Source organism: Erythrolamprus reginae, chromosome 2, assembly GCF_031021105.1.
Source record: "Erythrolamprus reginae isolate rEryReg1 chromosome 2, rEryReg1.hap1, whole genome shotgun sequence".
NCBI classification, from domain to species: Eukaryota; Metazoa; Chordata; class Lepidosauria; order Squamata; family Dipsadidae; genus Erythrolamprus; species Erythrolamprus reginae.
In genome coordinates, this window is record NC_091951.1 from 36451515 (window position 1) to 36463491 (window position 11977).

The 11977-nt window shown below is 41.3% G+C and overlaps 1 non-coding gene across 1 annotated transcript; it reads left to right on the forward strand.

Annotated features, from left to right (window-relative positions):
- The first annotated feature begins 11141 nt into the window (after positions 1–11141).
- TRNAA-AGC (transfer RNA alanine (anticodon AGC)) lies at positions 11142–11214 on the forward strand. The gene has a single exon. It is a non-coding gene; the product is annotated as a tRNA-Ala (tRNA).
- Positions 11215–11977: the final 763 nt, after the last annotated feature.

The window sequence follows — 11977 nt, forward strand, 5'->3', positions numbered from 1 at the left end:
CTGCAACAACTGCAATGTGCTATACAAGACACAGTCAATGAGTGCGATGTCTTACAGGTTTAAGGCAGTGTTTCCCAACCTTGGCAACTTGAAGGTATTTGGACTTCAACTCCCAGAATTCCCAAACCTGCGAATGCTGGCTGGGGAATTCTGGGAGTTGAAGTCCAAATACCTTCAAATTGCCAAGGTTGGGAAACACTGGTTTACGGTATTGAAAACACCAGAGTGTCTGCTACACATCTATTTGTTTTTCAGATTCAGCAATAAATCTTTATAACATTGCAACCTGTGAATCTATATAACTGTTATTTGCTATTAATGTATGTGTAATCTAAAACATACAACACTCATTGAATTTAGATATTTCGTACCTCCTGTCCACTGTCAGACAAGTCTACTTTCTCTTTGGAGGTTTATATGCTATTTTTCTATTATATTTGTGTGTGATATATATTATAAAAAAGATGTATCCTTCCTCAAATCGTCAAGAATATGATGAGATGGGGCCTGGAGGTTATGAGAGTCTGGATGGGAGGTAACAGGCTCAGACTTTAAAATGACAAGACTGAGTGGCTATGGGTGTTGCCTCCGAAAGACTGTCACTCTGTGTCAGTGTGCATAAAATAGGAACAAAACAAACCTGTCATAATTTCATGCACATGAAATGGAGTAAGTATTTTCTTTTAAAAATAAATTGTCAATTTTTAAGATATTATGGTGGTTGGAATGCAGTATTACAGTCAAATTCTACCCACATCCAACAGTTAGATCCGGAACAGGATTTGAGGTGGCCTCAGCTTTCTGAGGTCAGTTAAAATGAGGACCCAGATTGTTGGGGGCGATGTGCTGACTCTGTAAACTGCTTAGAGAATGGCTGTAAAGTGCTGGTAGGCAGTATGTAAGTCTAAATGCTATTGTAGGATGCTTGGCTGCATAGCTAGAGGTATAACAAGCAGGAAGAGGGAGATTGTGATCCCGCTATATAGAGCACCGGTGAGACCACATTTGGAATATTGTGTTCAGTTCTGGAGACCTCACCTACAAAAAGATATTGACGAAATTGAACGGGTCCAAAGACGGGCTACAAGAATGATGGAAGGTCTTAAGCATAAAACATATCAGGAAAGAATTAATGAACTTAATATGTATAGTCTGGAGGACAGAAGGAAAAGGGAGAATATGATCGAAACATGTAAATATGTTAAAGGGTTAAATAAGGTTCAGGAGGGAAGTGTTTTTAATAGGAAAGTGAACACAAGAACAAGGGGACACAATCTGAAGTTAGTTGGGGGAAAGATCAAAAGTAACATGAGAAAATATTATTTTACTGAAAGAGTAGTAGATCCTTGGAACAAACTTCCAGCAGACGTGGTTGGTAAATCCACAGTAGCTGAATTTAAACATGCCTGGGATAAACATACATCCATCCTACGATGAAAATACAGGAAATAGTATAAGGGTAGACTAGATGGATCATGAGGTCTTTTTCTGCCGTCAGTCTTCTATGTTTCTATGTTTCTATTGTTATTAACTGGATTTTAATGTAATATTATGCCTGGAGTCACAGTGATTTAGTTAGATAACTATATAAATATAGTTGGAGGACAGAAGGAAAAGAAGGGACACGATCGAAACATTTAAACATGTTAAAGGGTTAAATAAGGTTCAGGAGGGAAGTGTTTTTAATAGGAAAGTGAACATAAGAATGAGGGGACGCAATCTGAAGTTAGTTGGGGGAAAGACCAAAAGTAATATGAGAAAATATTATTTTACTGAAAGAGTAGTAGATCCTTGGAACAAACTTCCAGCAGACGTGGTTGGTAAATCCACAGTAACTGAATTTAAACATGCCTGGGATAAACATATATCCATCCTAAGATAAAATACAGGAAATTGTATAAGGGCAGAGTAGATGGATCATGAGGTCTTTTTCTGCCGTCAGTCTTCTATGTTTCTATGTTTCTAATATGTTTAATAACTAGATAAATAATAGCTATAGCACTTAGACTTATATACTACTTGATAGTGCTTTAAGGCCTCTCTAAGCAGCTTACAGAGTCATCCTATTGCCCCAAGCAATCTGGATCCTCATTTTAGCAACCTCAGAAGAATGGAATGTGGAGACAACTTTGAACCTGTCAAGATCGATCTCCGTGTAGTGAGTAGTGAGTTAGCTTGCAATACTGCATTCTAACCACTGCCCTTCCCACAGCTCATATAAAATGAAATATTAACATGACCTGAGCTACTATCACTATCCATCAGGCAGTCAAGAAATTTGGATTGTTGAAAACTTGATATGAAGTGCACCTTAATTTTATATAGCCACTGATCTCACACACTCTGGATGCACAACTATTACATAAACATAATTAAGATGAATTAAAACAGAACTATAAAAAAAGACTGTGGGAGAATGGACCGACAGCCTTCACTATGTGGGCGACTTCACTGAGCTCTTATTGAAAGGACTGGGTTTTAAGAGATTTCCTAGGTAGGGAATCTAGGAGAAAAAATTATTTGGAGGGAAATATATTTCAGATGGCAGGTGCCAAGCAGGGGTGGGATTCAGCCGGTTTGGACTGATTCGGGTGAACCGGATGCTAACTTTACATCTGGTTCACCAAACCGGTAGTTCCAAGGACTGTCTGGCCCCGCCCTCCCCTCCCAGGAGTCTCCATGCAGCACGTTTTGGATGCCAGGTAAGTGAAGGGCCCATGCGGAGACTCCAGGAGGATGAAAATGTTTTTATTTTAAAACATTTTTATACATAAATAAAAAGTATTTATTTGTGTATTTATTATGCATTTGTATGGTCCTAGAACACAACTTTGGGCACCTCAATGAATAAAGTCATACAAATAGTCATCTATTTATAACTGTGAGTATGGCTTGTCATGATTGTCATTGAGTAGGTCATCATTTGGCCACACTTAATTTTATGAAGTTTTTTTATAGTGGTTGCTAATTGCAATAGTACTTAATGTATATACCACATCATCCAGGTAGTAAGTAGTTTATTTCAGAGCCCATTGTAGCTTCAAAGTCTTAAGTCAAGGACTACCAGTAGTGGGTTCCTCTTACCTTTGATAGCGGTTGAAATGGGAGTGTGCGGGAGTGTGAAGGTGTGCACGCATTTCATGTGAGTGCAACGCTTCTGCAAATGTGCAGAGAATTTTTGATGACACCTGGGTGGATGGGTGGTGCCTTCTGCTACCACCGTTACCAGTTCACTGAACCAGTGCAAATTGGTAGTAACCTACCACTGACCATTACCCAAATGATGACTGATTCTCCTTAAACTTCAACCTTGTGAAACCATCTCGCTAAGCATCCTCTTGAATAAACCTATTTCCAAATAAGCAGAAGTATCTGGAATTATGGTATAGCCTGCCTGAAAGAAGTCTGACTGCATTTTTAACATTCAATGTTTAAATAGCCCTGAACACAAAACAAAAGGTGGGAGTCTACGGAGAGGGGTGGCATACAAATCCAATAAATAAATAAATAAATAAATAAATAAATAAATAAGATAATATTTTGTTTCCCCCAGCATTGCCAGGAGGCTTCATACAGTTTGTGTATTTCAACCCTGACTGAGAGGTACCTTAGGGTTATTTTAAGGTGTCATAATTTGATTTCCCATCAGAATTGCAAGATGTGTGTTAGATTTGAAAGTCCCTGCACGGACAGAATTCAAAACAAGGCTTGACATTTAAAACAGGGAACTTTATTTCTCCCCTTTCAGCACCATCATTCCAGCTCAGTAAAAGGACAGCGACCAGGTATCTGACAGTTCCTTTTATAGTGGAGCTGTCAGACAGCCAATCAATCAGAATGCTTTAACTTCCTGCTCGAAGGGCCCTTGTGCTGTAGCCAATCAGGCTTCTAGGCTGTTTGTAAATTGAGGACTTTGTGTTTCTGTAGGTTGAGGACTTAACAATGTGGGAAGTTTGATTCTTCCCTCGCTACCTGTGATCTCTGTTTTCACCAATTGGATAAATTTTTGGAGGTTCAAGGCAAGGAAAAACTGTTATCAATCTCATGCAATCACACCAGGCAAAACCTAGAGCATAATTTTAGCTAAAGTCTACGGAGAGGGATGGCATACAAATCTAAATAATAATAATAATAATAATAATAATAATAATAATAATAATAATAAGCCAGAACTGAAAAATCAACAGACGATCCAAAGTGCAGACTCTGTAAAGAAACAGATGAAACAATCAATCACATACTCAGCTGCTGCAAAAAGATTGCACAGACTGGCTACAAGCATAGACATGATGCTGTGGCACAGATGATCCACTGGAACTTGTGCCGGAACTACCATTTACCAGTGGCAAAGAACTGGTATATGTAAACTATATAAGACTGGGATATCTCAATTCCCCCATGCCTGGCAACATAGGTGGGTCTTTAACAATTTATGAAAGGTAAGGAGGGTGGAGGCAGTTCTGATCTCAGAGGGCCGGGGCTGCCACAGAGAAGACTCTTCCCCTGGGGCCTGCCAGATGACATTGTTTAGTCGACAGGAACCCGAGAAGGCCAACTCTGTGGGACCTTATCGGTCGCTGGGATTTGTGTGGCAGAAGATGGTTCTGAAGTTATTAGAAATGTAAAACTTTACTTTCTATGGTCTACAGTTCTAATGCAAATCAGTGATATTCTTCTTCTTCTAATTCCTGTTGTTATTCCATTACAAGCCCATACATGTGTTTATTCATTGAGGTACCCAAAGTTGTGTTCTAAGACCAGACAAATACATAAATAAATACATCTCAATTCTTAGAAAACTTTAGGGCTTTTATAGGTTTATTCCACTCTGTGCATTGAAGGGGATTCATATTGCTGTCTCCCTATGTACACCAACCAAAAATTGCAGTGAAAAATTGAGAAGGGGAAATACGAGTAGGAGGAAGAGGAGGAAGTTTCTCAATAGCAAGAATGTGCCAGAGCAGGTTAAGAGGCAAAAGCTTTCAATCAATTAAAGTCTTGTCAATCCCAGGCAGCAAGTCAATGAAGGGTACAATAGAGTCATAGAACTGTGCTTGTTAACTTGACATTAGCAATAATTATCATTAGCAATTAGCTTCCCAGTGGAGAAAAGCTGCCGAGGAACATATTCAAAAAGTCAGGCAATATAGGTTGACCTCGATTTACAACTATTCATTTATCAACTATGTTAGTATGTCTCGGTGCAGCCTTGTGTGAAACCATCGACATACACACAGCAGAGTTATTGCAATGGTTTAGTTGTGTGGGCTAGCCAGTAAAAGACACAGACTTAGTATTTAACAAAGTATTATTTACATATATATATAATACAAAGTAGCAAAGATAAGAAACCGCACACAGCTAAGAATATCTCAAGGTAAATTCCCCCCACAGGGAAAGGTACTGGCGCCCTCTTATGGCCAAACCAGTCACAGCTCTTAAAGATATATTACATCATTACAGGTATAAACTACCATTGGTGGTTTAATGCATGGCAACCCCAAAACAGGTGAGTACCATGTACTAACAAACTGTTCAAAGTCCACGCCAGCACTGAAATAAGTGACTTACAACCAATCTTCACTCTTAACAATTGTTTCAACATCTCCACAGTCACAAGAAAATTCAGGCACTTAATATCTGACATGCATTTATGAAAGTCAATGGGAGAAGCTGGATCCACTTAGCAACCATGTGACTCATTGAATAACTGGAGTGATTCATTTAACAACCATGGCAAAAAGGTTGCAGAATTGGGCCTGACTCACTTAGCAACTGCCTTTCTTAGCAACAGAAATTCTGGTCCCAATCATGGTTATAAGACAAGACTCTATTTGATTTTAAGACTATGCTTTCCAGATACATGTAGCCAGATGCCTGGTAACTCTATTAAGCAGCATCACTATGGACCAATGGGTGGCAGCCAGAGTACCTTTAGAAACAGGGCAAGCATGACAACCTACCCAGCTGTTCCCTCTTTTCTTTTCAAACTGAAGTAATTTCTCTCTTTTGGTTTCTCTCTTTGCAGGTGAAGGTCTAATATGCAATGTTTGCAAGTTTAAAGTTGGCGGTGTTTGTCTTGACTCTGAGGACCCCTGTCGAGCGAAGGAAGGCCAGCAGTGTGAGACGACAAGAGTTTATAGAGGTCCAGTATTCTTTAACATCTCCATAAATGACTTAGATGAGGGAATAGAAGGGGAACTAACCCAATTTGCAGATAATACCAACCTGGGGGGAGCAAAGATCTAGGTTCTAACATTTATTCTTCTCGCTTCTTCTCCTACCAGGCAAACTAAAGCTTTTCACAAAACTTGGCTGCAGCAAATTGAGTGAACTCTGCAACCAAACCGAACAGAGGGATAGTGTTTTTGACATGAATTACAATCGCACTTGTTGTACTTTTGACTTATGCAACGGGGGAATGATCAGCCAACCCAGCCCTACCATCTTTGCTGGTCTCAGCTTGGCACTTGGTTGGTGGCTTACACATTAACTTATAAATTAATCAATCAAGACAACAACAACAGTGGAAGGTTATGCTCTTCTCATCCTCAAACAACCCTAGGACCCAAGACCCCAGTCTCTCACACACTTGGTTCACCTCTCACACAGTAGTGGGTTCTAAAAACATTTACTACCGGCTCATGCATGTGCAGAACCATCCCGAACGAGTGAGGAGAACCTCCCACTACGGTGCAGTACCCGTTCTAAGAACCAGTCCAAACCTGGAACAACCCACCGCTGCTCTCATTCCTAAAGAGATGAATTTAAAACCCCAGCAATTGCCTTCCCTCACCATCTTAATGTTGATTCTACCATTATCAGGAAAATTTTGTGTAGTGCATTTTCTTGTTCATTAATAGTGTAAAATTAGCCAAGTGAAATGTAGTAATCAAACCCATGTGTATAACAGAGATTCCCTCCCTCCAATAATCTTTCAATAAGGCATTTTGGACCTGGACCTGGACTTAACTCAGGAGTTCTGAATGACGGCTTATCAATCAGATAGTAACCTTGTTGGTTTGTTTTTTTGTATCTATATGAGAAGACTTGGCCAACCCTTAGTAGACCATAACACCATGGGCTATGTTTGTTGTTTGTTATTTAATAAATATTTGGTTTGGTAAGCTTGAAGAACTGACAGCCTGGACTAGTACCAATAAAAATGAGTGTTTCATATTTGTACGTGTTGTTTTCATTCAGGCAAGTTTTGAAAATCCAGCCATTGCCTGAAAATACAGTTAGTGTTTGGACTACAGATAGTCCAGAATGCAGCTGCATGATCTGTCATGGGTGCTCCTCGATACACCCATATAACAACACTACTCCACGCACTGCACTGGCTATCAATTGGCCTCTGGTCACAATTCAAAGTGTTGGTTATTACCTATAAAGCCCTACATGGCTTAGAACCAGCCTATCTATGAGACCATCTCCTGCCATATACCTCCCAGAGACCAATCAGATCACAGGGAATTGGCCTCCTCCAGGTCCCGTCGACTAAACAATGCAGGTTGATGGGCCCACGAGGAAGAGCCTTCTGTGTGGCTGCCCTGACGTTATGAAACCAACTATCCTCAATCAATGATAGGCTACCAAAATTTTTACTACCACACTGTGGGCGTGACTTATGCATTTTGTTTCAACATCTTTCAGTGCAAATTGGGTGCTCTGTGGTGGAGCTCCAAATTTTGTTACTGGAACTGCGTTCCTGACCATTCCCGTAGGAGCCCATCACTGCCCCAGATATCCACACTGCTCCCACCCTACTATCCTTCCAAAAGGCTGTGAAGACCTGTCTTTGTGGCCAGGCCTAGGGGCCATGATTTGTAACATTTTATCACGTCCAACTGCAATTGTTCTGTATAATTGTTTATTCAATTGATTAATTCTTTTTTGGTTTATTATGTCATTTTAAATATTCTTATTACTATTTTGTGCCTTGTTTATTGTATATACTATTTTTGTTGTAAGCCGCCCTAAGTCCCACTGGGATTGGGTGGCATAGAAGTAAAATAAATTAAATTAAATTAAATTAAAATCATCCCCCTACTCAAGCAGATGATAAAAGCAAACCCAAAAGGTTAAAGGTAAATAATCATGGATTCTATGTAGTCAGCAAAGAAACTTGGGGTATCAGAAACCAGTTCACTGGACTGAGGGTTGGAGATTCGTGCTCTATGTCAGGGGTGTCAAACTCGATTTTATTGAGGGCCACATCAGGATGGTGTTTGACCTTGGGGGACAGGGGTGGGTGTGGCCAGCTTGATGTCACTCGTGTCGGGAGTGCCTATGGTGGCCCTAACACTCTGTCAAAGAAAATAATAATAATTTAATAATAATAATTTATTGGATTTGTTTGCCGCCCCTCTCCGCAGACTCGGGGTGGCTAACAACAATAATAAACACAACATGTGCAATCCAATAATAAAAAACAACTAAAAACCCCTATTATAAAACCAAACATACACACAAACATACCATGCATAACTTGTAATGGCCTAGGGGGAAGAGCTATCTCAACTCCCCCATGCCCGGTGGTATAAATGAGTCTTGAGTAGTTTACGAAAGATAGGGAGGGTGGGGGCAGTTCTAATCTCCATGGGGAGTTGGTTCCAGAGGGCCGGGGCCACTACAGAGAAGGATCTTCCTCTGGGGCCCGCCAAACGACATTGTTTAGTCGACGGGACCTGGAGAAGGCCAACTCTGTGGGACCTTACCACTGGGATTCGTGTGGTATCAGGCAGTTCCGGAGGTAATCTGGTCCATTGCCATGTAGGGCTTTAAAATGGGCTCCCAAGTTTCGTTTTTGGCTGCAATGGTCTCCTGCAATCCTCTGCCAGTGAAAACAGAGCTTAAAAGGGCCTCCTTTTGCTGTCAGAGGCACTCCTTCACTGTTTTCAGGGTGATCCCATAGGCCAGATCTAAGTACACAGCAGGCCGGATCCGAGCCCCGGGCTTGAGTTTGACAGCCCTGCTCTACCCTGTGCCACAGAAATAAGTATGGATCAGTTTTCATTTAATCTTTAACTTTTCTTCCATCTCTAAAGTCTCTCATTCCCTCCATAGTGAATTTTACATTGTAAATCTCTCAGAATATCGATAAAATACAATGGATTCTCAATAAGATAACAGCAAGGTAAAAGGTAATTAATATACAATACTACCTGCATTTTTTTCAGGTATATTATGAACATTCATGTTCAGGGAAGGATATTAAGTGCATAGAGAGTGGTCTATTTGGGGAATCATCTCACTGCTCAAAATGGTTATAATTAGGTATGAGGAAAGGGATTATTAATTGCATGTGGAGTCCTTTGTGCCCTCTGAGCTTGATTGTTTTCTAGCAGAAAACCCAAACATCATTGTACTGATAATGTTACCTAGTTTGGGGAAAAAACTTATACAAGAAAACAACTAAGCTCAGAGTGTACCAAAGATGACCCCTCATGAACCCTGAGCAACAAATATTCTCCTTTGTTGATATTAAGTTTGTTTCTTTATCTTGTTTCTATCTCACTGAAGAGCTATGAAGAGCTTTGGATTGTTTTTTTTTAATACCATGTAGTTTTCAGGGGTGGGCTGCCAGGGGTTCTCAGGGAGAACCTTTTGCTAAGATTATGTGCAGTTTGGAGAATCCCCAAATCCCACTCATGGATGGCCCTACACACACCACCCCTCTTAGCATGGCCCATTTGGATGCAGGTAAGTGCATCAATTTCCGGCCTCCAGAGGGCCTCTGAAGTCTGAAAAGGCTGTTTTTGCCCTCCTGAAGGCTTGAGGAAAGCATCTGGAGCCCAGGGAGGGCAACCTCCTCTGCTGAAATGCAGGGGGCCAAATAGAGCACTCCCATAATGACCATGTCCACCCAGCCAACAGGCAGGGAGAGGTTTATCAGAATTGCCTTCAGTAATATTAAGAGCATCTGCACAAGTATAATCTGAAATGTAGCAGTGTCCTGTTTAGTATAGATGAGGCAGCTGAGTTAAACCCTAACTTTTATTATTATTTTATTATTTTATTTATTAGATTTGTATGCCGTCCCTCTCCGTAGACTCGTCATGTTTGGAGTAGATCTATTTAAATAATTGGGAGGAGTTAGTGTGACTACATTTTGTTCTGTCGGGCTCTCTGGTAGACTCCTCCCAAAAATTCACAGGTACAAATTTCAAACACACACACGTTTGAAAATTCAGAACAATGTTCTTTATAATGAAAATTCACTTAAACCAAGCCCTCTTTTGATATAGCAAAGAGCACTTATCTCCAAACAAACTGGTAATTTGTACAAGTCCCTTATCAGTTCTGTGATACTTAGCTTGCAGCTGTGAGGCAATTCACAGTCCTTCTTCTTTCACAAAGTGAAACACACTTTGCCCTGGTTTAGTTTCAAAGCGGGGAAAACTCAGCACACAAAAGGTCAAAGTCAGTAAAGCAGTCACGAAACACAATGATCAGATAATCCTCCACAATGGCCAAACCCACAGGCTGCTCTTTATAGCAGCCTCACTAATTACCACCGCCCCACCCAACCACAGGTGGCCTCATTTTCTTTGATAATAATCTCTCAGTTGTTGTTGCCTATGCATAGCTCTCTGCATGCGTGGCTGTATCATTAACTCTTGTTCTGAATCCAAGGAGGAGCTAGATAATTGATCTCCTTCTGAACTGTCTGCCACACTCTCTTCCTCCCTGTCACTCAAGTCTTCTTGGTCAGAGGAGCCTTCATCAGCAGATTCCACCAGGGGGGCAAAACAGGCCTGCAGCATGTGGATGTCTCCCCCACATCCACTGTCCTTGGGGCAGAAGCTGGGCCAGAGCTAACCACAACACATTTAAGAAAGCTTTCTGGGATAAATATACTGCCATAATGTCTATCTCCCCAATTCTTTGCTGTTTCATAGTGTATATCATCTGTTTCTGTTTGCTGTTTACTGGGAGGCAAATTGCTGAGAGGCAGAAGCAGATTTTCCTCCCTTGTTTTCCTCCCACAAAACCAAAGTGCGTCTTATACTCTGAAAAATATGGTAGGTTGTACTGCACTCTCACCATGGATTACCAACCTTCTTCTATCCGTTTCTGCATGTTATTTTGGCTTCTTTCTTTCTTGGGAAATTACACCAGCATGCTATCAGGCAGCTGGGGAATTAGCTCAAATGGTAGAGCGCTTGCTTAGCATGCAAGAGGTAGCAGGATCGATGCCTGCATTCTCCAGACGTTCTCTTTTATTTTGCTCCATCCATAGGGAGTCCTTCCTCCAATTGCAGCATCTCTTCCAAGGGTCTTTCCAATGGAACGGCTTCCCTTTGGATATTGTGTGAGCTTCATCACTTGAGACTTTAAGGAACAGATTGGACTGTCTTTTGTCAGAAATGGTGTAGGGCAGTGATGGCGAATCTTTTTTCCCTTGGGTGCCGAAAGAACGTGGGCACACACTATCATGCATGCCTGAGTGCCCACCCCCATAATTCAATGCCTAGGGAGGGTGAAAACAGTTTCCCCTGCCCCCCGGAGGCCCTCTGGAGGCCGGAAATGGCCTGTTTCCCAACTTTTGGTTGGACCAGTAGGCTTGTTTTTCACCCTCCCCAGGCTCCAAATGAGGGGAAAGGAGGGAGGGTAAAAACAGTCTCTCCCATCCCCCTGGAGGCTCTCTGGAAGCCAAAAACAGCCTCCCAGAGCCTCTCTGTGAGCCAAAAATCAGCTGCCAGCTCGCGTGCCAACAGATATGGCTCTGTGAACCAATGTGTACCGTGCCATAGGTTCGCCATCACTGGTGTAAGGTCTCCTGCTTGAGTGGAGGGTTGGACTAGATGACCTACAAGGTCCCTTCCAACTCTGTTAATCTGTTTAAAAAATATCTGGTAGTTTTATAGAGAAACCTTTTTGCTTTGTATATTGTCTTGGAAATGTGTCACTTAACCCATCTTTAACCGTGCTTTAATGATTATCCCCTAGTGACTGGATCCACACATCCCAC